This window comes from Neophocaena asiaeorientalis, unplaced genomic scaffold (genome assembly GCF_003031525.2).
Source record: "Neophocaena asiaeorientalis asiaeorientalis breed wild unplaced genomic scaffold, Neophocaena_asiaeorientalis_V1.1 scaffold99, whole genome shotgun sequence".
Classification (NCBI taxonomy): domain Eukaryota; kingdom Metazoa; phylum Chordata; class Mammalia; order Artiodactyla; family Phocoenidae; genus Neophocaena; species Neophocaena asiaeorientalis.
The window spans coordinates 1,935,376-1,954,329 of record NW_020173022.1 but is presented as its reverse complement, the minus strand read 5'-3'; the positions used below and the strand labels follow the sequence as shown (position 1 = coordinate 1,954,329).

Sequence of the window (18,954 nt, the reverse complement as noted above, 5' to 3'; positions counted from 1 at the left end):
CAGACGCTGAGATTAAATGGATGTTGGAACTAACAGACAATGATTTTAAAGTAGCTATTATAATTATTCTCAATAAAGTAAAACAACATGTTTTTAATAAAGGAAAATCTCAGTAAATACAAAATTATTATATCATTCTTTTCACCATATCCATTTGAATTTTAATATTATAGTGATTAAATATTTAAAAATTGCACAAACATTTCCTTTTTAATGGTCATAAATTTTACAATTTTTCTCCTTGAAATAAAAATTTCATTTTACTAGTCCCACAGAATTTTATCTAAATATAAAATAATACGGTTCAAATATTTTGATTATTATCGTAATTCTCTTAAAATACATTTAAAATTTGCTTGTTTGTTTTGCTTTTTTTTTTTTTTGTAGTTTGGAATCTTTAGTCACACAACATCAAGAATAGGTTAGTTCCACGGCAGTGCGCCATTCCATCACCTGGGACCTTCTCTCCCCCCTGCACACTCCACAATGCAGTATAATTAAACGGCGCCTTCATCTAGAATAGAATGTTTAAATGATGATACCTGTTCAGTAACTGTCCTTGCTTCTTTGTGGTGTTGGGAAAGGAAAAAAAAGAAACAAAAACAAAAAAAACAAGAAAGCAACAGAACCCAAACCCTTTGCAAGCCGCTTGGTACCTATCTTCCCAGGGCATTTTTAGTGGAGTTTCTGCTGGGCCCTGACCTCTGCCCTACTACATCAGTGAGGACAGAGGCTGTGGGACAGGTTTGGGCATCCGTACTGGAGTAGAAAGAGAAAACAAACACAAGTCGGGCCACAAGTGGATTCTGGCACATTTTTAGATGAGGTTAAAAATGTCATGGCGTGCACACGGAGCAGGCAAAGGACTTTTCCGTGGGAGATAATGCCTGTAGGCAGAATAAACTGTCCAGTCTACTCTTGGGGAGGAGCTCCCTGCGGTAAGAACAGAGGAACTAGGGGGCCTCGAGGAAGGTGTTGGCTCGGAAGATGGAGGAGACCATCTTGCCGGTGGCGTTGATGGTGCCTTCGCTGTCTGAGCTGGAGAGTCGCTGCTCCCAGAGTAGGCGCCCAAACCTGGGAGGATGCCGATACAGACAGCAACGGAGGGGCAGTCGATGGAGGGAGGGACCACTCAGAGATGTGCTTCCACGAGACAAGCAGGACGGGGCTTATTGATTCTTGTCATCTGGGTCAGGGTCCGATTGCAGTCTTTTCACACTGTTGCCACTCTCTGAGCTCTTATGCTTCACAGCTCCTGCCGACAGCTTTGCCTGGGACAACTTGGTCTTGGTTTCTGTGGGTTTCACAGCCACTTACTTCTCCACTTCCTTCTTGTTTTCTTGAGAAATTCCAACCTTGTTGAGATTACTTCTGTATTCCTTCAGTGCTTTCAGTTCTTCTCTTCCCTGCTTTTCTATTAGTTCCTGCTGCCAAGAAACCTCATCAAGGAAGTTGGTCTCATCTTCATCTAAGCCTCTTACCATGTTTTTGAATTTGAACCGTTCTTCATACTCTTGCTGCTTCCTATCTTTCTGTTCCTGTTAGCCTTTCATACAGAGACCGAGGGTCATAAACCTCCTCTGGGCATTCTCCTGGATCTTCAGGTTTTCGAACTTTCTCCCATTCTTCTTGCCTCCTTTTGCGCCGTTCATCTAATTCTGCCTCAGACACAAACCTCTTTTTGATAACAAGGTTACCATCATCCCCTCCACCCATAATGGAACAATCAGCCTACCAGCGTGCAGGAGGTGAGACCCCCTCACCTTGGCGGTGCCCACCCCAAACTGCCACGACAAGGGCCACTCGCTCTTAAGGAAAAAGAAAAAGAAAGTAAAAACAGCCATTTAAAACTTTTGTTTTATGTACTAGCATAAGGTTCTAGGTGTTAAAAGTCTATTTTAAATTGAATCATTATTCTATATAGCATTACTATAGAATTGGTCAAAACAATGCAAATATATTACACATTTTGATAGCTATTCAGTGGAATAAAATTTTATTGCAAACGCATATCTTGATAAAACAGACGAGGCTATTTTTTCTGTTTGTTTCTGTATTCTTGGAAGGATATTACTTACTGCTAGTGTAAGTTAATGTTTTTATTTTTTATAGGTATAAATATTGAGAAACTGCATTCATATAAGTAAGTGGATAGAACTGAAAGGGGGATTATATCAGTAGCAGTCAATAGTTATTGTTCACTAAAAATGATTCTTAATGATCCATCAACTAACATCTTCCATTTTGTAGAAAGCAAAGAATTGGAAACCACCTGATTTGTGAATATTCTTTTCCCTAGTCCATTAGAGACACTCACTTTCTTATCACAAACACAATATTTAATTGTTGCATTTTTAGTGCCCTGTTTTTTTTTTTTTTTTAACACTCTGGGGCAATGCATTGAAGGAAGTTTAGAATGGACGAGAGGTGAGTTTTTCTTTCATTAAGTTGGACAGGGATAATTAGTGGTCCAGGAAAACTCAGCTTGAGCAACCATGTTGTCACCCATATCAATGAGGAACGAGTTTAAACAGAAATTGAAAATCTAGAAACTGATCCTGCTGAAACTGTGCACTAATATGTACTTCCTGGAAACTCTTTATGTATGTGAATGCGAGCTCTAGTTTGCAGATCACGGATTTAGATAATCAGGGTGCTGGAAACGACCCACTGGTTAAGAGACCTCAAAGGGAGGGAGTTTAAGAATCAGTTTTGTTTTTCTTTTTTTACCTGAAAAGGTGAGAAAGGATCTCAGACTAACACTAGCCAACAGATTAATGTGAAACAGGAAAAACTTGAGGTGGTACAGACTAACACAGTATCCAAAGGGCAGCTAACAACAGTGAAATCTTGGATTTCTCAAGGAGATGGAGAAAAAAATTTCTCATCTGAGCAGTGTAATGCAGTGAATACGTGCATAAAAATACAAAGAAACAAAGATGGAGAAGATCATCAGATGTGATAAAAGTAGCAGTACCAGCAGCACTTGTAGTTAAGGATAGAAAGTCATTTTTAGTAGATGCTGGATTTGAGTGAGTGCACTGGAGTCTGAGGAAGCCTGTGGAAATAGCCTACTTCTAGAGGTATTAATAATAACAGAACAAAACCGTCAGTTTCAGGCAGGTTCAACTGAGGACTTACTTAAATACAAGGTGAAATAAGAAGCTATTTAGAACTGAAATAGTGATGGCACATGACTGTGTTCACTAAATGTAGTTACTTTTGACAGCACTGGTGCAGAAATCAGGGTTCAGTCTTATGCTATCACATCCTTTCTACACCTGCCTCTTGCTGTGTCATGTGACCAAAGAGTTTAATGGAGATTAGACCAGATAATTGCTAAACTTCCTTCTAGTTCTAACATCCTATGGAAGAACACTCTGCAAATGTTCATAGCAGCATTATTCATCATAGTAAAAAAGTGGAAATAATGAATGGGACAAAAATAAATGTGGAATAATGAATGGACAAATAAATGTGGTATATCCACTCAGTGGAATATTCTTTGGCAATAAAAAGGAACGAAGTACTGATATATGCTACAATATGGATGAACCTTGAATACATTATAATAAGTGAAAAAAGCCTGACAAAAAAGACCACATATTGTATGATTCCATTCATGTAAAATGTTCATAACAGGCAAATCTATATAGACAGAAAGTTGATTAGTAGTTGCTTCAGCTTAGGGGTTGGGGAGAAACGGGGATGACTGCTAATGGGTACCAGGTTTGTTTCTAAGATGATAAAAAGTAATTGTGATTATTACACAACTCTGTGACTATAGTAAAAAACTACTGAAATGTACTTTTAAGTGGGTAAATTGCATGGTATGTGAATTATATCTCAATAAAGTTTTAATTTTTTTTTCAAAACAACATTATGAAAGAATTTTTAAGAAGAGAAAAGAGCTTGGATCCTGGCACAGACATAGGACTGTTCTGTTTTGACAGAGATTCTAAAAGGAGACAAAGGCCAGGAGTAAGTAGGGATGAGGGGTTAATTAGGGAGGTTAGGGCAGACAGCCAGTAAGCCTGAGGAGAGTGGGCATTTGGTGGTAGGGGAGGATGCTGGCGAGATGTCCTGAAATGGAAAAGGAGGGTATCTTAAGGCAGACTCTCTGCCTCAAGCCTTGTCTTTTGCCAGATTTGCACCTGGGCATGTCTTTCTAAATGGACCCCACTTGGCCCTCTACCCCCAGATTCATATCCAGGCAGCTAAAGACACAACTTTTCTCTCAGTTCTTTTAAACTCTTGTTAAAACGTCTTCATCTTCCCTAGCTTCTGCCTCTTTTGACATAAAATCCTTCTCCTCTTTTCATTGGGGGCATACCAGGTACTTTCTCTCTCCTAGGTTTTGACTTTTATATTTCATTTATTCTTCCCTTGGGTCTTTTGTGACCTTATCATAAAGGTTTATTACATATAAATGTGAAGATTCACTAATACACTTAAGATGAGGGAAACCAATGTAGCAATTGCTGATAAGATGAAACACTGTATACCATAAAAATAAGAACAAAGCTATCTGACATGTATTTTCAATAATTTACACAATAAAGAAATTGAGAGCCACCTTAAATTTTTTTTTTCTGTATTCTCATTTATTCTTTAACCAGTAAGGACACAGTTTTATGTCTTATCCAGGGTTTAGCCAAAGTATCATCTAACTTTTTACACAACTAAAACTAATGCTAGATTTCACATTCATTCATTAATCTAATCACTCATTCACTCATTTAATAAATGTTCATTGAGCATCTACTATGGACTAGGCATCTTGCTAGATGCTAGAAATATAATGATGAAAAAAGGGACAGAGTTCTCCTGGCTCTTGACACATACAATCCAGCATGAGAGACAGATGTTAAGCAAATAATCACACAACTTTCATAAATAATTATATAATTTAAATTATGATGTTTTATAAAGGATAAATATAAGGTAATGTTATATATTGGGTTGGTCAAAAAATGCCTTCAGTTTTTTTTTTAATTAATTAATTTTTATTTTTGGCTGTCTTGGGTCTTCATTGCTGCTCACGGGCTTTATCTAGTTGCGGCGAGTGGGGGCTACCCTTTGTTGCGGTGTGGGGGCTTCTCACTGTGGTGACTTCTCTTGTTGCAGAGTACGGGCTGTAAGCTCACGGGCCTCAGCAGCTGTGGCACACGGGCTTCAGCAGTTGTGGCTCATGGGCTCTAGAGTGCAGGCTCAGTAGTTACAGCGCAAGGGTTTAGTTGCTCCACGGCACGCGGGATCTTCCCAGACCAGGGCTCGAACCCATGTCTCCTGCATTGGCAGGCAGATTCCTAACCACTGTGCCATCAGGGAAGCCCAGTGCCTTCGGTTTTTAAGTAAAAGTAAAAGACACGTTTTTCATTTTCACCAAGAACTTAACTGAACAATGTATTCACCCTTTTATTCACCCTTTTGTCCCACTACTTTCTGCCATTTTCCAGGCAACTTCATAATTCCATCTTCCCAAAACTTTTAATCTTTTTCAGCAAAGAACTGTTCCAGGTGCCTTTTGCAGTCTTCCAGGGAATTGAAATGTTTTCCATTAAGAGAATTTTGTAAAGACTGAAATAAATGGAAATCCGAAGGTGCAATGCCTGGTGAATATGGCAGGGGAATCAGAACTTCCCAGCCAAGCTGTAATCGTTTTTGCCTGGTCATCAAAGAAACATGCGGTCTTGTGTTATCCTGATGGAAGATTACACATTTTGTGTTGACTAAGTCTGGACACTTTTCGTCGAGTGCTGCTTTCAGTTGGTCTAACTGGGAGCAGTACTTGTTGGAATTAATCGTTTGGTTTTCTGGAAGGAGCTCATAATAGAGGCCTCCCTTTCAATCCAACCATATATACAACATCACCTTCTTTGGATGAAGACTGGCCTTTGGTGTGGTTGATGGTGGTTCATTTCGCTTGCTCCGCAATGTCTCCTGTTCCACATTATTGTACGGTATCCATTTTTCATCACCCGTCAAAATTTATTTTAAAAACAGAACGTTTTCATTACATTTAAGTAGAGAATGGCATGTGGAAATATGGTCAAGAAGGTTTTTGTTCTCTTAACTTATGTGCAACGCAAACTTCAAAGCGATTAACATGACCAAGCTGGTGTAAATGATTTTCAGTGCTTGATTTGGACATTTTGAGTATGTCAGCTATCTCCTGCATGGTATAATGTTGATTGTTCTCAGTTAATGACTCAATTTGATCACTATCAACTTCAACTGATCTACCTGACCATGGAGCTCTGTCCAGCAAGAAATCTCCAGCACAAAACTTCCCAAACCACTTTTGACACGTTCGATCAATCACCACACCTTCTCCATATACTGCACAAATCTTTGTGTTTCAGTTGCATTTTTACCTTTCTTGAAATAAAAAAGCATAATACGCTGAAAATGTTGTTTTCTTCCATCTTCAGTATTAAAATGGCTACACAAAAATTCATGAATTTTGATGTTTTCTTAAAAAAATGCACGTTGATATGACAGCTGTTGTAATAAAATCTAACAAAATTGTTTCGAATGAAGTTCGAAGAACTAAGCACTACTAGAGCCAACTTATGGGAAAAAATGAACGAAACTTTTGGCCAAACCCGATGTAATAGGGCTCCTTCTTTCTTGATTTTCTTCCTGCACTTACTTGATAAAGATGCCCATGAAAATATGGGAGGGGATTTTCAAGTTACTGAATATTTTAAAAGATATTAAAATTTAAATCTTTCAAGTAAGTGCTTTAATTAACTCAAGTAGAGCTGTCTTTAGTTTAGTGAATAGATCACTCACTTGTAAAGTAACATTAAAATATTTTAATAACTTTTAATTTAAGTATAACCTACGTAGGGAAAAGTGTGGAGATCATATGTACACAACTCAATGATTTTTTACAGACTGAACACACCTGTGTAACCAGACCCTAAATCAAGAAACAGAACATTATTAGAACCTCAGAAGTTCCATACATGCCTACTTTTCTTCACCAGATTCAGTTTACAAGAGGACTAGTTGCTTTGAGCACTTGTTATGTGCTAGGCTCAATGCAAAGTCTTTTATAGACCCCATATTATGTGAAGAGCAGTTTTTTTCCTCTCTTTTGTTTTAAATTATTCCCTGGGAATCTAATTGACACCCATCATTTAATTAGCAAATTCATCCTTTTCAGATAGCCAGAACAGTATCCTTCAGCCCAGCGCAGATAGGACTCTGCAGTTCTGCTTTCCTGGAGACTTTCCACAAGTGCAGGAAATTTCCATGATGGCAGTGGCCTTGGAGCCCATGAATAGAAGCAGGGAAGTAGCAGTTTCTCTGGATGGCTGTGTGCCAGGCCCTTAAGCAATCGGGTGCCAGGATTTCTTAATTTGCTGTTCCATATCTCTTCCTTCCCCAAGGAGAAGAGTCAGCCTGTGTGCCTCTCTCCAATCCCCTCACCATAAAGTCCTCCTTAAGGATAACTAAGATTGATTTGCTAACTTCTCTGAATAGTGAAGGTCACTGTAAGGTGAGCATCTCTTAGCCAACTGTAATCACTCAAAGCTCTGAAGAAATTTATATCTAGTATTTGGGACACCATCTCTGAATTCTAAGGGCTTGTGGAAGGGGACTGCAGTGGGGTTTTAAGGAGCCTGGCTGGAAAAGAAAAACAAAGGAATCCAAAGGACTCTGGGAGAAATAGAGACAGAAAAAGTTACCTACTGACCAAAGGAGGTTTGGACCTCTAGGAACAATACTAAGAAAGTTTACAAGCAGCTTTTTTTTTTTTGCTTTAGAGACCAATCTAGATGAGAAAGCAGGAACAGGAACCAAGGACTTAATATTGTTATCAATTATCCTAGGAGCTATAGGGGACAAAATGTATTGGTGAGGTTATACCTACCAGAAACTGCTGGTGAGACCTGGCCTATTTAGATGATTAGGTGGCTGCATACTTATTATTATGGTACATGCTAGGTTGGGAGGACTAGTGTGATCTCTGGAGATTAATAAAGTACCATGGGCAGGACATGCCTTGGGCACTGGTGAAAGGCAAAGCCATCTCTATGGTTTCTCCAAGACATAATAAACATCTCCTTATTATAAATACAAATATGTGAACAAACAATAAGAAAACTACTTCTAACTGATCCTGACAAGTTCCAAAGTCCCCTAATAATTTGCCTCTTTGTGCGAGGCATTGAAATCCCCAGAAACAATGTGGGTGTCTTGTAGCTGGTGAGATCTCAGAATTTCTGACTAGGCCTTCTATAAAACCTAGGCTTCTCCTAGGCCCTTGGTGCTTTTTGAGTATGTGCTGATTTTCCACCATTGTTCTTTCTGGCGATGTGAAAGGCTGTGTCATATCTCTCCCACCTCCACCCCAACCTCAATCTCATGTTTTTTCCATTGTGGGGAGACAACTTTGCTTTTCCTTTGCTGAGAACCTTGAGGTCACCATGCAAGGTCTTCCTTACTTTCTCTCACTTCTCTCCTCTGCCCCTCAGCACAGTCTTTTCACATGGCCTTTGTTGATTTTTCTCCTGTTTCAAAGGACAAAACTCCTTCTTGCATCCCAAAGCCACTCTCTGTGCTTCTTCTCTGGGACTGTGTTCCTCAGTAATTTCATTTCTCTCATACTTTTGTTTTAAACTTTTATTATAACATTTTCCAAACATATACAGAAGTAGAGAGAATAGAATGATTCCCTCATATACCCTTCACCCACATTCAAAAAATTATCAACATTTTTGCCCACTTACTTTATCACTTTTTCCCTTCTCTCTTTGCATCGTATCTTGAAGCAAATTCCATCATTGTCTCAGAATGTCTTTTTACAATTGCTTTGTTTAAATTACGATTCAAACAGGGCTTACATATATTTGAGTGCTGTGTCACTTCATTTTTATCTAATCCAAACATTTCCCCAACCCCCTTCTATTTTCTGCCATGTTATTGACTAGTGAGGAAAGCAGATCAGTTCTACAAAATGTGCCACAATCTGAATTTTTCTGATTGCTTCTTGGTGTTATTTAACTAGGTGCTCAATCGCCTGTATCTTCCATAGCCTGGAAATTAGACTTAAAGGCTGATTAGTTTCAGAGTCTCCCCTACCCTCTTACTTCTTTTGTTTTATGGTCTCTGTCATGCACAAATAGCTCATGACTATTCATTATAAAGTGTTTGCTTTTCTCTCTGTGCCCAGATGGCCTCTGTCCCATCATTGCTCCATATATAGAGCAAACACTGCATCAATTTTCTCTCCTATTCACATACATTTCCCCCCTAACGCTTTTATATGGCCTCTGCCCCTATCAACTACAGAAATAATTCTTTCAGAGATCACTGAACATTCTTTAACACAAAACCCAATGACTTCTTGTTAGTATTATAATTAATGATTATCATCATCACTAGTTGCCAACTCCCATTTGTAGCCTTATAACAACCTATAAAATGCTTTTTGTCACTACTCTTTTTTTTTTAGTCCTCCTCCTTTATGACCTCATTCCTCTTTCTTGACTGTTTTATTTTCACTGTTTAATACTATTTATTTCTTTTTATATAACGCTAAGGGCATTGTTTTCTGTTTTCCTTTACTTATTGCACTTTCTCCTCCCACCAACAAACATCCGTGATTGTTTTTCAAAGTATTGTCTTTTTCCGTTATTGGTTTCAGGAACCTCAGGGCTTCATTGCTTACCTTCACGTGATGGCTCTGCATCTCTATCTGTAGCTCTGACCAAATCCAATGAGCTCCAAGCCCACATCTCCTTTTCCCTAATGGGCAATTTTTTCCTGTAAATGATTCACCAACACTTGGAACTCAGTTGATTTCAGTCATGTCATTTTCCCCTCAAATGAACTGCTTCTTCTAATTTCTCATCTTTCATAATGATATTGCTGTAAGTACTTCTGCTTGGAAGTCATTTTTACTTTTTCCTTTTTTTTTTTTTTTTTTTTTTTTTTTTTTTTTTTGTGACAGCCTAGCCCAGCCTGATCTGCAATATCTGTCCCAATCATTTCTTATTTTCCATCTTTTCGGTGCCCATTTTCTCCATTTAGTCTTCTCTACCTAGTTAAAACATTGTTAATCTCATGTCCTGCACATTCTATTGAAAACTGAGCCACCACTACATTTCATATCCTTTTCCATGCTTAATTTTTCTCCATAGCATGTAACAAATTTGTTTTACTATGTATTTTGTATATGTTTTTTAAAATTGTCTGTCTCCCTTGACTGGAATATAGGCAAGGTAGGATTTTTGTTTCGGACAGAGAGGAGGTACTCCACAAATATTTATCAAAAAGACAATGTAGAGACTGAATCATATAATCGGATTCAATTTAAACAATCTTTATTATGTAAACTTATGATAATGCTAATCTGATTTTCTGAATCATAAGCTCCTTGAAGATAGAATTCATATCTCATACATTTTTGGTATTCCACCCGACCCTCTCCTCCCTCATCCCCATTTGAATACACCTATAGCTCTATGCTTTTTGGTGGTTGGCTTGGCAAATGTGACATAGGTGGTCTTCCAGACCACCTATGGTCTGTAGAGAGAGAACCAGGAGTGAACCAGGAGCCACAAGAAGGAAAAAGGGATAATGATGGAAGTCTTATGAGCAGGAATGAACTAGAGAAGGGTCTTGAAGACTAGTGTGTGTGTTGGGAGATGGTGCAACACAGAATCTACAGAATGGCAATTGTATTTTGAAAATGGAGTTTCCATCTGAATAGGTCCACAGATCTTGCTATTTTCTAGCTTATTAGTCTCATATAATTAACATTACTCAAATTGCAGAATAAGTCTTTGGGCTGCACCAGTAAAGTTGTTTGCAAATTAATCTAAAAAGAAAAGAGTGATTAGAAGCTTCTGTTGATTTCTCTCTTGTATCACTTTCATCCTGACTAAAAGACTTCTTGTAACATCTCTTATGTCATGAGTTTGCTGATTATAAATTCTTTTAACTTTTTTTTATATAGCCAAAAAGCTTTTATTTCATCATGATTTTTTGAGAGATATTTTTGCTAGGTATAGGATTCTAGGTTGACAGTTTTTTTTCAGTACTTTAAAGATATTGCTCCATTGTCTTGTTGCTTTCATTGTTTCCATTAGGAAATCTTCTGTCATCCTTATCTTCTTTTTTCTCTATGTGTAATATGTCTCTTTTTTCTGACTCCTTTTAAGATTGACTGGTATTTTGGTTGTTACAGGATGGTAGGTTAAATCCTTTTACTTTATCTAAGAGAGATATTGTCCTAAAGCAGCTTTTTGCAAATTTTTCTATTTGGAGATTATGTTTTAGAATTAAATATTTTTGCCCAAAAGATCAAGGATAATGACACTTATATTGATTTATTTTGATATGGTGATATGACATTTAGTTAAGAATATATATTTAATAAATGAATTTAATTCAATAGGCATTCTTACTTTTTATAATGCATTGTGATATATGTAATACAAAGATAAATAAATCCTTATCTCTATCCTTGAGGATATCTTGGAGTTAATATATGCACAAAAATAACAATGCAAGGAAAAAGTATTAAGTGTCACAAAGGCATGACATATACTTTTGTGGGAGACATATGATTGAATCTTCTTATAATAGGAGGACTTTGCTTCTAACTGGGAGAACGCAGGAGACTTTGTGGTTTTGAGGTAATCTTATATGATAGGTTATTTGAAAATGAAGTGGTCTGTGAGTACATGAGGAGGGTGATTCTAGAACTGATAGAAAACGTTGATCAAGTGCCACACAACAAGAAATACAGGGTATGTTAAAAGGCACACAGGTCAGTTTGGACTGGATCCTAGGGTGTATGTAGGAAAGTAAATCAGGCTTGTTTGCAAGGAAGGTTAGTACCAATTTATGAAGGATTTTGAATGCCTAGTTAAAGGTATTTTCCCTTTTATTTATTAAGTATGGGGCATCTTTGAAAGCTTCTGGGCAAGAGAATGAAAAGATTAGAGAAATGCTGTGGAATTCTTGAAAGTAGTGAGAGTGGATGGGAAGGGCAAATATGGAAACAAATTAAGAGGCAATTGTTTAAGAGGTCATGAACTTGAACTAATGTAGTGACCATGGGAAAGAAGTGGGGATTGAACTTATTTTCAGGTGATGTTTCTTGGATAACATCCACAGTGTATGGAAACAGAATAAAAGGGTGAAAGAATTTGAATTCTCAAATCTTCATAATAATAGCTAATATTTTTTGTTTACCATGTGATAGTTTGAGTGCTGTACATATCAGTCTGTATTCTCTGTATCTCCACTTGGATATCTAACAGTCATCTCACAGTTAACATGTATATAACTCAGCTCCTGATATTTCTTCCCAAATCTGCCTCTCTCTGTCTTTTCCATTTCAGATAATGGGAAATTGTTTTATCTAGTTCTGAAACCAAGATTCATCCTTGACTCCTCATTTTTTGCTCATACTTCACTTCTAATTTGTCAGCAAATTTGTTGATTCTATTTTCAAAATATATCCAGAATTCCACCACTTCTCACCACCACCACTGTCATCACATCTCACTAGGGTTGTTTCAGTAGCCCCCTAACTGGTCTCCTTGCTTCTGTCTTTGCTTCCCTTAAGTCTATTCTCAATACAGCAGAGTGATTTACTTAAAGCATAAATTAATTATTTTAAACCTGTGCTCAAAAACTGCCCAATAAGAACTAGAGTCCATAGAGTGTCCTACGGTGCTCTCCATGATCTGCTCCCTGCCCACTGCATTACTGCACAGGTATTTTCTTTTCTTCTCTCTTTCCCTCAATCCATTCTAGCCACACTGGGGGTCCTTGTTCCTCTAGTTTGCCATCTCAGGGCTTTTGCACTTGTGGTTTCTTCTGCCTGGAACAATTTTCCTCCAGTATCTGCAAGGTTCACATTCTTATGTTTTGGAGCCTTTGCTGAAAGTCACATTACGAGTAAGGCCACCATACTTAAAATTACAACCTATCCCTCTTGACTTCACATTCTGTTTCCCCCATTAAACTGCTCTGCTTCTCCACCCTCACACCCTTCAGTTAACTTATTACATTGGGCCCCCAGTGGGAACATGCCCTACAAAGGGGAAGGAGGCAGGCCTGGAAAAACAGGTGGAGAGACTCTACATATTTCCCTCTGTATTTATGGAGTCACAAACACAGAAGTTTCCCACACCTGTGCCTCATCTTTAGCCGGCCTGCTTCCTTATGTTACCATCTTGGAGTGAATAAGATGGGAGGACAATGAAAAATTTCAACACAGAAGAACATTTGGAGGAGGAGTCTGAATCACAGGCTCTTCTAAGGTGTGATCTTCAAAACTTCTTTGAACCCTGGATACCCCTCCCACTCTACCTAGAAACCATTTCTACATTCACACCTCTGATAAGACATATCCTCTGTGCCTTTGCAGCTTTTACTCAGCTCTTTGAAAGGCAGCAGTAAAAATCTCTTAAGTGTCAAAGAAAATTGGTCATGACCTCCCAGCCTGTGGGAGCAATGCTGCTGAAAACAAATGGTGTGGCACACTGCCTGCAAGTAAACACACACAGGGTAGCTTTCCTGGTCACTGCTGTGCTGCTTGCAGCTGAGGCTAAGGGGAAATTACAGACTGTCCATCTCCGCGCCAGGTCCAGAGGAGGCTGATGAATTCACCTTGGCCATGACTGTCTTGATGACTGTGCACAGATGTCTCTGGTCGGGGGGCTACCAAACATGCCCACACAGAAGAACCTCTTTGGTGAGTTCCCTGGTGGTCCAGTGGTTAGGACTTGGCACTTTCACTGCTGTGGGCCTGAGTTCAATCCGTGGTGGGGGAACTAAGATCCCACAAGTCTCGCAGTGCAGTAAGAAAAAAAAAAAAAGAAGAATCTCTTTGGAGTCTTGTTAAGCATACTGATTTCTGAATGTTCTGAATCTGAATCTTTGGAGGTGGTAGATCTAGAAATCTGTATTTGTCCCAAGCTCCTCAGGTAGTTTTCTACAGCCCACTGATGACTGCTGCACAGACTAATGTATGGGATTCAGTGCTCTTCTCACATTTCTTTAAATGTTACTTATATGTACTTTTTTTCTTTTTATTGGAGTATAGTTGCTTTACAATGATGTGTTAGTTTCTGCTGTACAATGAAGTGAATCAGCTATATGTATACCTATATCCCCTCTCTCTTGGACCTCCCTCCCCTGCAACCCGCCCATCTAGGTCGTCACAGAGCACCGAGCTGAGATTCCTGTGCTTTATAGCATGTTCCTGCTAGCTATTTTATGCAGGGTAGTGTGTACATCTCAATCCTAACCTCCCAATTCATCCCACCCTCCCCTTCCCCCACTGTGTCCACATGTCCGTTCTCTACATATATGTCTCTATTCCTGTCCTGCAAATAGGTTCATCTGTAACATTTTTCTAGAGTCCACATATATGCATTAATATACGATATTTGTTTTTCTCTTTCTGACTTACTTCATTCTGTATGACAGACTCTAGGTCCATCCACATCTCTACAAATGACCCAATCTCTTTCCTTTTTATGGCTGAGTAATTGGCCGAGAGGCACATGAAAAATGTTCAACATCACTAATTATTAGAGAAATGCAAATCAAAACTACAATGAGGTATCATTTCACACCTGTCAGAATGACCATAATAAAAAATCTACAAACAATAAATGCTGGAGCAGGTGTGGAGAAAGGGAACCCTCTTGCACTGTTGGTGGAAATGTAACTTGATACAGCCACTGTGGAGAACAGTATGGAAGTTCCTTAAAAAACTAAAAATAGAACTACCATGTGACCCAGCAATCCCACTACTGGGCATATACCCTGAGAAAACCATAATTCAAAAGGACACATGGACCTCAATGTTCATTGCAGCGCTTATATGTACTTTTGACATTTGGTTTGGTGTGAACTAATTCTTAACCACAAATAACCTTGTCCTGCATGAGTTGGAGGTGGTGTTTTCTCCTAGTTCCTGAAAACCTGTCTTGTGTGGAAGATCCATCCCTCGGGCATACTCTGTGTACTTACCCAGCGAGTGCCCACAGTCATCACTGTCTCCCTGACATGACCCCCAGACATGGGCACTTCCATTTTCTCTCTATAACAGTGGGATAGGAGTATGTGGTGCCTGGGGTGTGACAGCTCTGAGAGGCATTCAATTAAGAGGGAACTTTAAATATGGCAGTGTATGGAACAAGACCATGACTTGTGTTAGAATTTAATAAGGGAAAGTACAAAGTGTAGTTTGAAAGGTTATTTTGGTAAGTGGCCCGGGAAGAGGGTGACACTCTTTAGCGTCATGCTCCAGTAATAACAGATGTTTATCAGTTGCATTCTTAACGGTTGGGGCAAGCTTGGATGCCTTCAGGGTTTGGGTGGAAAACTGCTGTGTGGAATCTTCATGTCCGAGCCTTGGGTCCCATTCATTAGGGAATGAATGGGTCCTTTCTCTGACTCCCTTTCCCCACGTGGCATTCATCATTTGTTCTGAATAGAGGTTGAACAAATACTATCTGCCAGGTGAGACACCCCAGTAGGGAGTCAGACAATACAGACTTTAGGTCTGATCTCACTGTCAAGTCTCCTTGGTGTTATCCTCTCTAATCTTTCCGGGAAGAATTAATACCTCCCTTAGCATCTCATACTATTGTTGTACGGTCTTCTACAGATTGACTCTTGTTATAGTGGGTTGCGTATGTGTCTGCTTCTCCTACAGATTGTGAATTTCTTGAGGACAGGACTCATGTTTCATGTACCAACTTGTTAATTAATTCTATGTGTTATTTGGTGTCTGCTATAGTCAAACACTATACTTTGTGGCCTTTGGATTTGAAACAGTAAAACCATAGAACAGGCAAAGGGTCAAGGGAGCAACAACAACAGTTAACAGTAGCTAACACTTATTAAAATTATTTCCCCTTTAAGGGATTTTCATTCAAGTTTAAAGCAAGTTTAATTCATTTGACCATCACTCTAATCCTATGAGGTAGTTACTATTATTAGGTTATTTTACAGATAAGCAACTGAGACACAGAGACATTAAGAGAGCAGCCAGAGTCCCAGAAAGACACAGGAAGCTGTCAGGCAAGGTATTTCTGCCTGGCCATTAAGTGGAGCCTGGTCTTCAGTAGAGTCGAGAGAAGAGACGTATTTTTAGAAATCAATTGGTGAGGACACTTAAACTAGGAGATTATAGCAATTATGGAAGCAGAGACCAAGAATTTAATTTTCTATAAATTGTAATGTAATACTAAGAAGTTCAACCACCTTCGGTGGTATTTTCATAAAGTTCTTAGTTAAAATACCCTTCAGATAGAATTATAAATAACTTTCTGAATCTGTTGAGCTCTAACTGAGAATTATAGTCAAAGTTTTATCCAGAGTGGGCAGACCAAGAAGACGACCTACTTGGAGAATGCAGTTTCAAAAGATGTGTTCTGTATTGTACTCAAGGTTCGGGGCTGAGAAAGGTGACAGGGGGAACACAGAAGAGAAATTTCTGTGAGGGATGGGATTTTTGTCTTGTTTTGTTCACTGTTATATCATTTGTTCTTAAACAGTGCTTGGCACATGGTATGTGGTTTAACCACGATTTGTGAATGAACGATTGAGTGACTGGGGAGAGATATAGATAGAGCATGGTGGAAATATGCATAACAGGTGCTCAATAATTATATGTGAGGTTGAATGGAAAAGACAGTTTACAGAGAGGCCTCACTAAGGCAGGAAATAAAGTAAAAATAAAAACAACAACAACAAAAACCCTAAACAAATTAACACAGAGGTAGTGTAAGCCAGACTTTCTTGACTTCATGGGTACTAGTATGTAATAGCCTGTGAAATATTTTAAATTCTGCTTCTAGCATAGAATCTCTTTTCAGATGTCCCCTCTCCATGCCCCTCACATCATCCATTATATCGTGATTCAAATGGAAAAAGCCTAAGGTTTTTGTTCTCATCAAGTTTCATCAAGGAGAGCTGGGTGATAAAGAGAAGAAAGAAGACTCAGTCCTTAGAGAACTTGGAGCAGGCTGCTGAAGGAGAGAAGAGGTGGAAGCCTTCCCAGAAATCTTGGGCTCTCTTTGGCAGGACCTCATTTGAGAAAACTTTTTAAAATTATTATTTACAGGGTCACGTCTCTTTACGCCACCACTACATTTTCTGCTGTGTGGGTCCAGTTTTGCTACTTGACTTAACTTGACTGTGATGGGTGTACGTTTGTCCTGCTGGCATTTTCTGTACATGTGTGAAGGTATGTCTGCACATAGAACAAGACCTTTCCAGTCTCGTTAGGTGCCTGGCGTGGGGAACCCCATCTCTTTAGAATGACTTCCCTGGGGATAATTTATACCTCTAAAAACCTCTACCAGGGTGTCATCTCAACTTTAAAGTTCTTACCAACCTACTCAGGTAGAATTAATGACACTATTGCTATTTGTTTCTTGTATAGAGTTCCATTTATTGTTACATCAATGGAGGAATGAATGAATCCAGAACTCTCATCTTATTCTTTGTAACTCCACAGCTCTGCCCAGCACCTGACCCAATAACCACAAAATCACAGCACATCATGGAGGATCAACAAATGTGCAACTGTACTAAACTTCACCTTCCGTTTTTTTCCTTTTTTCCTCGATATCATGATCATAAGAAATTAGAATTAGTGGGAACTTCAGAGATCATCTGCTCCTTTATACTAATCAAATTAGAAATCCTCTCTAGAGTGGGTTTTATTGCCAACTTGAACATCTCCAGTGGTGGGACTGTCACTAATCCATAATACAGTGTGATCCATTTTGAACCACTCAAATTGTTAGAAAAGTGTTTTTATATTGAGCTGAAAATTGCTTCCCTATAACTTTTACCTATTGGTCCTATTTCTCTCCTCCCCCACACACTGGGGACTATCTAAAATAAGACTGAACTCCCCCTATATGGCCATTCTCAAGTATTTGAAAACAACTGTCATGTTCCATTTAATATTCTCTGTTCCCAAATTGGGCCATTATATGTTAAATCAGACTTCAACACTCTCACGTATCATATGGTCCCTAGGCCATTTCTCTTCCTAGTCTTTCTCATTTGACATCCAGTTAGTCAATGTTGTTTCAACAACCTAATACCCAGGACAGGTGCAACGGTACCAAAAAGTTCAAAGTTATAGTTATGATCCTTGTTAACCTTTTTGAGCCTTCTGAATGCCAGGGCTGTGCTGGAGGCTGAGCATTCAGAGTTGGCAGGGTCTGCCTTCAACAAACACCTGAAGGAAAAGACAGACTTCTCACTGAAATTCTGCTCCAACACCCTGTTTGTTTAGTTCCTGTTGCTATGGCAGAAGAAAGGTGTTCATCTCTTGTTGGCCTTTCTTAACTGAGGTGATCTGAAATGAATGAGATTGCCTGGAGCGGATGAGGGAAGGAGTGGTCAGTAGTGATATTTGGGCCTTAACAACCACTGGCAGGGATGAGGAAGCTGTGTATGAGGGCATGTGGTGGGTATCAAAGCCAGGGTATCCCTGGATGATGGGAGAGATTGGCATAGCATTGGGTTGATTTCTGAGACTTACTGAGAGCGCACTGAGGTGGGGTTTCTTCACTTTGGGAAAAGCAACTTCAGTTGTACGGACCCTCGGCTGCAGTCTGGGAGTTCACCTGCAAAGTGGAGGAGGCACACAAACAGTGTGGAGTAGCTGCCAGGTGTTAAGCACTGAGAAGTAAGTGGGAGAAGACTAGGCCTTCACTCTCCTTCCCCTCCCCTCAGTATCTACAGTAGATTTACAGACACGCAAAGGGTTCGTGCCAGACAAGAACTGACTGGATCAAGCAGTGCTTTCAGAAAAGTCTTTCCTCCTTCTCAAATTCCAGGTCGGACCTCACTGCCAAACATCTGGGGAAACCCAGAGGAGGGCAACATTTGCTATTCCTCTGGGGTTCCTATTATCAGATACCAGATTGTTGCCCTGAATTT

At 39.2% G+C, this 18,954-nt stretch overlaps 1 pseudogene; it reads right to left on the bottom strand.

Moving 5' to 3' along the window:
• Positions 1–953: 953 nt before the first annotated feature.
• Positions 954–1,737, bottom strand: LOC112398065 (protein FAM192A pseudogene; annotated as a pseudogene).
• Between the last annotated feature and the right edge of the window lie 17,217 nt (positions 1,738–18,954).